Source organism: Onychostruthus taczanowskii, unplaced genomic scaffold, assembly GCF_017590055.1.
Source record: "Onychostruthus taczanowskii isolate IOZ18803 unplaced genomic scaffold, ASM1759005v1 scaffold78, whole genome shotgun sequence".
NCBI lineage: Eukaryota > Metazoa > Chordata > Aves > Passeriformes > Passeridae > Onychostruthus > Onychostruthus taczanowskii.
The window spans coordinates 79473-86853 of record NW_024505671.1 but is presented as its reverse complement, the minus strand read 5'-3'; positions in this window follow the sequence as shown (position 1 = coordinate 86853).

The window sequence follows — 7381 nt, the reverse complement described above, 5'->3', positions numbered from 1 at the left end:
CTGCTGCCGCCACCGCCGAATCGTCACTTCCGCTCTGGGCGGGGAAGCGCCAGCCCCGCGCTCAACGCCCGAGCGCCATCTTGGTTTCGGGTACCCGTCCGTAAGCAAGATGGCAGGTGGCGGCCGCCCGCCCCGCCAGGCTGTGCCCCTGCCCCACGCCCGGGGACTCCGTGTCCCGCCTGCCGCGGGCTCCGGCTCCCCCCGCGGCTAAAAGCTGTCGCCTTGTATGTTCGCGTTCTCCAAAGGGCGGCGGGAGCACAGGGTCCCCCCGGCCGTTGCCTGGTTACCTGTGGCGCGGGTGCGCGTCCATGCACGGGAGCCGCTCGGAAGGGGCTGTGCGCGGAGCGCGGCCCGGCGCAGGCAGCGGCTCGGATACAGCGGTATTGGCGGCCGCTGCTCCGCGCACCGGCAGCGAGATGGCGGTGCCGCGGCGCTTTACTGCAGCACCTTTTGCAGCAGGCTGGCGGCCGCCGCTTGGCTGCGATACAGCAGCGCCACGTTCGGGGAAAGCGCGCCCGAGAGGCTTGTGTGCCGCCACAAAGATGCGGCCGAGGGCTGCGAGTGAGCAGCCTTTGAGTGATGCGCGAAGCAGTGTGTGTGCGCTGGCCAAGTGCTACAATTCACAGTCACACAGTATTCTGAGTTGGAAGGGACCCATTTCGAGTCTAACTCTTAGCCGTGCACAAGGACAGCTTCAAGAATCACACCATTTACTTGAGAGCGTTGATGAGCAGTTCACATTTCTTGAATCTTACACGGCTGATTTATTTTTTAGAAGGCTATTGTCTATTCTTTTTTGAGGCAAGAAACATAAAACAAACAGCTACAAAAAAAAAAAAAGGGACACGCATATGCCATTTTAACATGAGTTTTGTAAATTCTGGGGACAATGACTGGGAGGCCGCCAAAAGCAACTGATGGAAGAAAAAGGCATGGAAGATGAGAAGAAAACATAATCCACAAAAGCTTTGCTGTTCCATGTGTAGGCAAAGTGATTCACTGGTTAGGTCTATTTATTGTGGCTGTTAAGTTTTCTGAAATGTAGCTTTCTATGGAGGCAGCAACCAGTGAGTAGTTGGTGCTGAAATAAAAACTGGTTAACTGACGAACAGTCTGGCCTACAGAGAAGCAAATCCCTCTCTCCTTTTAAGGTTTTTCTTTCTGCAGGGATTAGGGGTAACGGATGTGTGCCTCAAGTGCAGCACACATTGCTACAGCTTTTGCTGTAACCAACAATAAGGCACTTTTAATGAGGCTCTTTGAGCTTTGATAAGGAACCTGTGAGAGAAGACAATTTGCCAGGGCCTGTAAGGTTTTCAGAACTGTGCTGAGAGTTGGCTGCATTTAATACACCTATTTTTTAATGGTTCCGCAAATTGCTGTTGCAGGGACTCCTTCCACTAGACTAGGTTGCTCCAAACCCCATTCATTCAGACCTTGAGCGGTTTCACAGCTGATGCATCCACAGCCGCTCTGGGTAACGTGTGCCAGTGCCTTACCACTCCCACAGTAAGAATTTCTTCATAATATCTAAACTAAACCTATCCTCTTTCAGTTTAAAGCCATTACCCCTTGTCCCGTCACTACATGCCCCTGTAAAAAGTCACTCTCTGGCCCTCTTGTAGCCCCCTACCCACAGGTCCTCCTGGCAGGCTGCTGTATGATCTCAGAGCTCCCTCATCTCCTGAGTGAACTACCCCAGCTCTCTCAGCCTGCCTTCACAGGAGAGGCGCTCCAGCCCTCTGCTCCTCTGGATTTGCTTGAGCAGGTCCATGTCCTTGTGTTGGGGCCCCGGAGCTGGACACAGCACTGCAGGTGTGTTGTGATAAGGCACGAAATGATGACACAGACACTGCTGCTCTCGAGGGGAACAAAAAAGAAAACCCTTTATTTTCTGACTCTAACATTTATAGTTTTCTAAAGGTGACAGTGGATTGGAGGGGGACAGTGCCACCTCTCCAATGCCACTGGACAGACCAAGGGTCCATCAATTCTCTTTACTTCCATGAAAGAATGCAAAAGATCGGTTATTTACAGAACTGTGTGTGAGAAAGTTTGTTGAAAGAATGCAAACATCAGAAGGCTTAACAAAGTCTTACAAAATCAGGGTGACACAGGTGGGGTCGAGCAGAGCAGAGCAGAGCAGAGCAGAGGGGCAGAATCGCCTCTCTCATCCTACTTCCACGCTGCTTGGGATGCAGCCCAGAACATGACTGGCTTTTTGTGCTGTGAGCTCTCATTGCTGGCTCATGTCTGACCTCTCATCCATCAGCACCTCCAAGTTCTTCTCCTCGGGGCTGCTCTCAATCCATTCTCTGCCAGCCTGTGCTCATGCTTGGGATTGTCCAGGTGTAGAACCTTGCACTCAGCCCTGTTGAACTTCATAAGGTTCATACAGGCCCACCTCAAGCCTGTCCTGGTCCCTTTGGATGGCATCCCTTCCCTCCAGTGTGCTGACCACACGTCTCGACTTGGTGTTATTGGAAAGCTTGCTGAGGGTGCACTCAATCCTACTGGCACCAACAAAGATTTGTGGGACATAAGCTGATATAAGATATGTGGCTTCTATCTTATTGGGACAGAAACACTTCTACTCTTTCAATTCTCTATTGTGTTTAAGATAACATGCTGTGTGCCCAGATGGAAAAACAAACGATAATGTGAATCTTTTTTGAAAATATATTGTAAAGTGTTTCAAATATATTTGCCTGATGGCAAATAATGCAAGTTCTTTCAAAGTTTTGTTCACTCATTGTCTTGCCAAATGTGACATTTGAGCTATGGGCTGTGTGATTCTTCAGTGGAGTGCCTTGGTAGCAAAAGCATCAGGACAGGCACCTGTGCTTTGAAACACACCAAACCAGTGGTTTTCTAAGGGTATTCACATGAAACACAACCTGACAGGTTTCCATCTCCTGTGACTCCGTGACTTTGTGTGGCAATTTACCTTGTAAAATTTAACTTTCTTTTTATACAATTTGTTCAAACCTCTAAGGTACATGGGCACCTCTGAGCTGCCTTTGATGTTTTAGAGATACTATCTTTTGCGACAAAGCAATAAAAAATGCCAAAAATATTTCCATTTATATGCTTATTATTATCATAGGAGACATTAGCTGTGGGCGTGACACAAACTGCTGCTTTATTTGAATACAGCAGCAGTCCAGAAAATTTACAATGAAATATAAAGCTCAAGACAGTGGGAAAATACATAAAGACAAAGCATGACAATAATACTGTGTCATCACCAGCCCAAGCCAGACTCTTGGTGACTGTTACCATGTGTTCTCAGTGTTCAGGAAATTGGCTGACTAGTTGTACATCTTGTGAGCACCAACACAGAAAGGAGGAATTGGTAGGAAAGTCCACGGTTGATCGTCAGCAGTGAAATTGGATTGTCCAATCAATGCCATTCCTAAGAGTTGCAAAATGGCAATGCAACCTCAGTTCAGAGAATATATTGGGAATGAAGAAACCCCAGAGTGAAATTGTCTTTAATCTCTTCAAAAGCTGGAGCACAAGCTTGCACAAGTCAGTGGTTGTATTTACCATCTTTGGCCTGGTCCTTTACATGCAGCTGGTGCTTTACAACAGAGATTCACATCTGTAGCAGCTGCTTTTCCTTTTAAAACCTTGTTCAGTTTTACAATCCCTTTGAATGGATTTTGTCAATCCGTGAATGGGACAAGGCTCAAGGGAGCTGTGTAAAGGAATGCTTCAGTAGATGGCACTCTCCCTCTGAAGGAGGATGGGCAAATACCTCAGCCAAGGAATTAGATGCAGTGAGAACAGCTTCCTTTATACTCTACAGAAATCACAGTGAATGCTCATAAAGCTCTGCCTAGCTATGCAATGAAGTAACCCATGGCAGATTTTCACAAATTTGGATCTATCAAGTCCTCACATCTGGCTTCCTCCCTGCTTGAATGACTATAGTCTGTTTATGTTCAGCTGAACTCTTCCTGAATTTGTAACAGTGAACGCACACACAGACACACACACAGACACAGACACACACAGACACACACGTATTTTTTATATATATTTGATGTATTTTGTGTCTATATATATGCACTTGTACCATATACACCATATCATATGTGTATATATAGACATATATAAAAGAGCTCAGTGGTAATGTAAGTTGCACACATTAGACTCAGAATTTACAATTGTTCTTTCCCAATATTTTTTTTTTCAAATTCTTTATTTTATTCTACTATTCTGTTAATGGTAGGTCCATTTTGAGAACTTCAATCCTTTGATTTGTTGATAGTTTTCTGTTGCTATTTTATAGTCACAAAATTTCATAGATCCAGTTTAAAGAGTACTGAATTAGTACAAGTGAGGAGACCTCAACTGCCGGTATGGGGGCAATGAAGACCTGCTAGGCCTTAGGGAAGCTACAACCTTTTGAATCAAATCTGTTGCTAAACAAGCAGCAATGTACAGCCATCGTGCATCTTTCTAAACTGTATTGTGCTGAACAGGAAGATGAACAGGAAGATGAGAGAAGAATGTGAAAGAAATGTGTATAAGACAAATTTGCAATAAAAAAAAATACATGGGACAAATTTATAAAAAGCAAATTTACTTAGTTCAATTTCTTAAGAGTTTTAGATTATTGAATAATGTGAGTATATTAATTTCCTGATTTTTAAGTACCTTTTTTCTTATTTGACTGGTACACAAGTCAGATGCAACTACACAAGTTCTCAATCACTGCCTCTCCCCTACACTCTGCAAAAATCCTTTCTCCATTGATTAAAACCACAGGGATAGCAGTATTTTTAAAATCCAGACCCAGGAGCTAAAAGTTTACTACCATAGCTAAAATAAAGTTGACCTTTTTTCCCCCCAATATTTATGTCAGAGCCTGAGGGTGTCCGGGGGCCTGATAGCATGAAGAGGCCCTAGGTCATGTATGAAAGAGGAGTAGAAAGATTATTTATGTACATCCCTCCAGTGACAGACAACTTTTGAGCAATCAAAAGTTATGCACCATTGCAAACCAGATAAGAGAATTTCTGTTAAAAGAAGCAGTTCAAGCAGTGGCATGCTGCATAAGCAAAATGGTAGATTAATAAGTATATTTTTTTACATATTCTAATTTTTGAGTCAAAATGAAACAAACCTACTGTGCGTGTCAGGTGCTTAAGGGACTGTGTCCAAAAGCAGTATTTTCTGTCATTTTCAGAGAAGCTATAGGCCAGATTAAATGCTGGACCAGTGGAAGCTTTCTGTTGAAAATACTGTTTAGCTACAGAATCCATCTGGTTTTTTGGCAAATAGATTTAAACTTCCAAATGCATTTATACAGAATTCCAAACAGCCTTCACACAGAAAGGTTACTGCTTGGAAGTCTCTTTTGCACACAAACTGAATAGAAATGGTTTGGAGAGGCATTTTTAACACTGTACAAAGGATCAGAATTTTTTTTTTCCTTGGAGACAAAAATCAAGATGTTGAGTGTGGGACATTTACTATTTGAAGCATGTTCTGTACAATAATAAAAGCAAAAATAGTCTAACATTATAATGGTACTATTATTTTTCTCTCTTCTTCAAACTTGAGCTGCCATTTTATTCAATTAATAAGGAAACTTATCAAGGTCATGAAACCAATCAAAAACTTTTCATTTATAGTTTCAACCCTTATCTTTATAGCAGCTATTGTAATTTCAGAGTATTTTTGAAGATCCATGAACCAGCCTTCCACACTGGCTTTCAAGTATTTGTTTCAAATCAAAGAACAATTGCCTGAGTCATCAAACTGAGTATCAGGACACCTGAGTTTTATGCCTTCAGGCAAATTATAGCCTAATTTTCAGGTGTCATGCACTTCTTTAATTCCCACTTATCTAAAATAGAGTTGCAAGAGCTTGGCACCTCTGAAACTTGTTTTTAAACCATTTTGGGAATATCTCCTTTACAGATGCATTGGAAAGCTGTTTTAGTGTTTGCAGTACATTTTGAAACGTTTAGTAAGAGCATCACAGAAATGCAGTCAGTACTAACAAGTGTATCATTGAAACAGTCCTGTTGTTTTCTCATCTCAGGGCAGTACAGTTCAAGTTATCTTTAAAGAACCTCACAATTAAACATTACAGTTCATTAGACAGAACAGAGCAAGAGACAGAAGGAGCATGTGATGGGTAGCAGGCTTTTAGATGAAAGCTGAAAGGGTGGAAAATGATGAGCAAAGGTGAAGAGAAAGTGGTGGCAGAAGTAGGACCTGGCGATTACATGGATTCCCTTTTCTTTAGAAGACCCCTACTGAAAGGATCCAGAAAACATGATGAGAAAATAGAGATACTAGCCCTGCTTTTGATAGCATTAAGAAGCCAGACAGAGATCAGAACTCAATGGATTTGCAGAGCTGGTCAGGGAAGTGGCCAGAAAAATCAAAATCACAATTCTTTGTAATGAATTGCATTATGTATTAGAAATATCATATCTTTTGGTTTACCAGTGTAGGTAGGTTTATTTGTGACAAGTGGTATTTGTCATTCCAAAAATTATATAAAGAGAAAAAAAAGCCGACCAGAGGGATTTGAGTGAGTCTGTTCATGAGTGTTTGGAGATGGGTGCAGAACAAAGGGTTCATTTTCAAACATGATTTATTTAGAAAATAAAGATTCATTAAAGGACAGAGGTGAAAACTTACCAATAAATGTATCAAATGCAACCATTAGAATAAATCCACCAAATCTATGAATGAGAAATTAGTAAAACTGATTAACTTTCAGCAGACCTGTACCTACAAGATCCCTAATTAAGGTGACCATGAATAAACCAGTTTTTACTGGAATCCTCAATATTACAAATATCACCTCATGCTGCAAGAATTAAACCAGGATCATTTGTAAAACTCTTCAGCCAATGGTGGGCAAATGCACCAAACTGGTGAATTAAGCAAAAGGAGAACTGAACATTTTCCTTTTACTACCTCTTTCTGCATGAAAACAGCAGATCATTTTTGCATCCTCCCATTGCTAACTTATCCAGCCCACTCAGCAGGACTGCCTTGACAGGAAGAAAATGGTGCTAATTTACAGACACCCCCCCCCCCCCCCCCCCCCCATTTTCTATTCTTGCTGATTTGCAAAGTCTCAGGTGACTGAGTTATGAGTTGTTTGTCCAACAGCTCCTTTGTTCTGATCTGTGCTTCAGCAAAAACTGGAAAAACCTGTTCACTTGCTCTTTTTTTTTTTTCCCATCTTCCTCTCTCCAATTGGTAGCTGCAGCTTGTACACATGCAGACAAGGTGGTGCCTGCCTTTCATGTGGAAAGCTGCCTTACAAAAACAGGTTGCATTTTCCATTATCCCAGAGTTTTTCTAGCCTCATACAGGATTTGGTGGATGCTCCATAACCTAAACT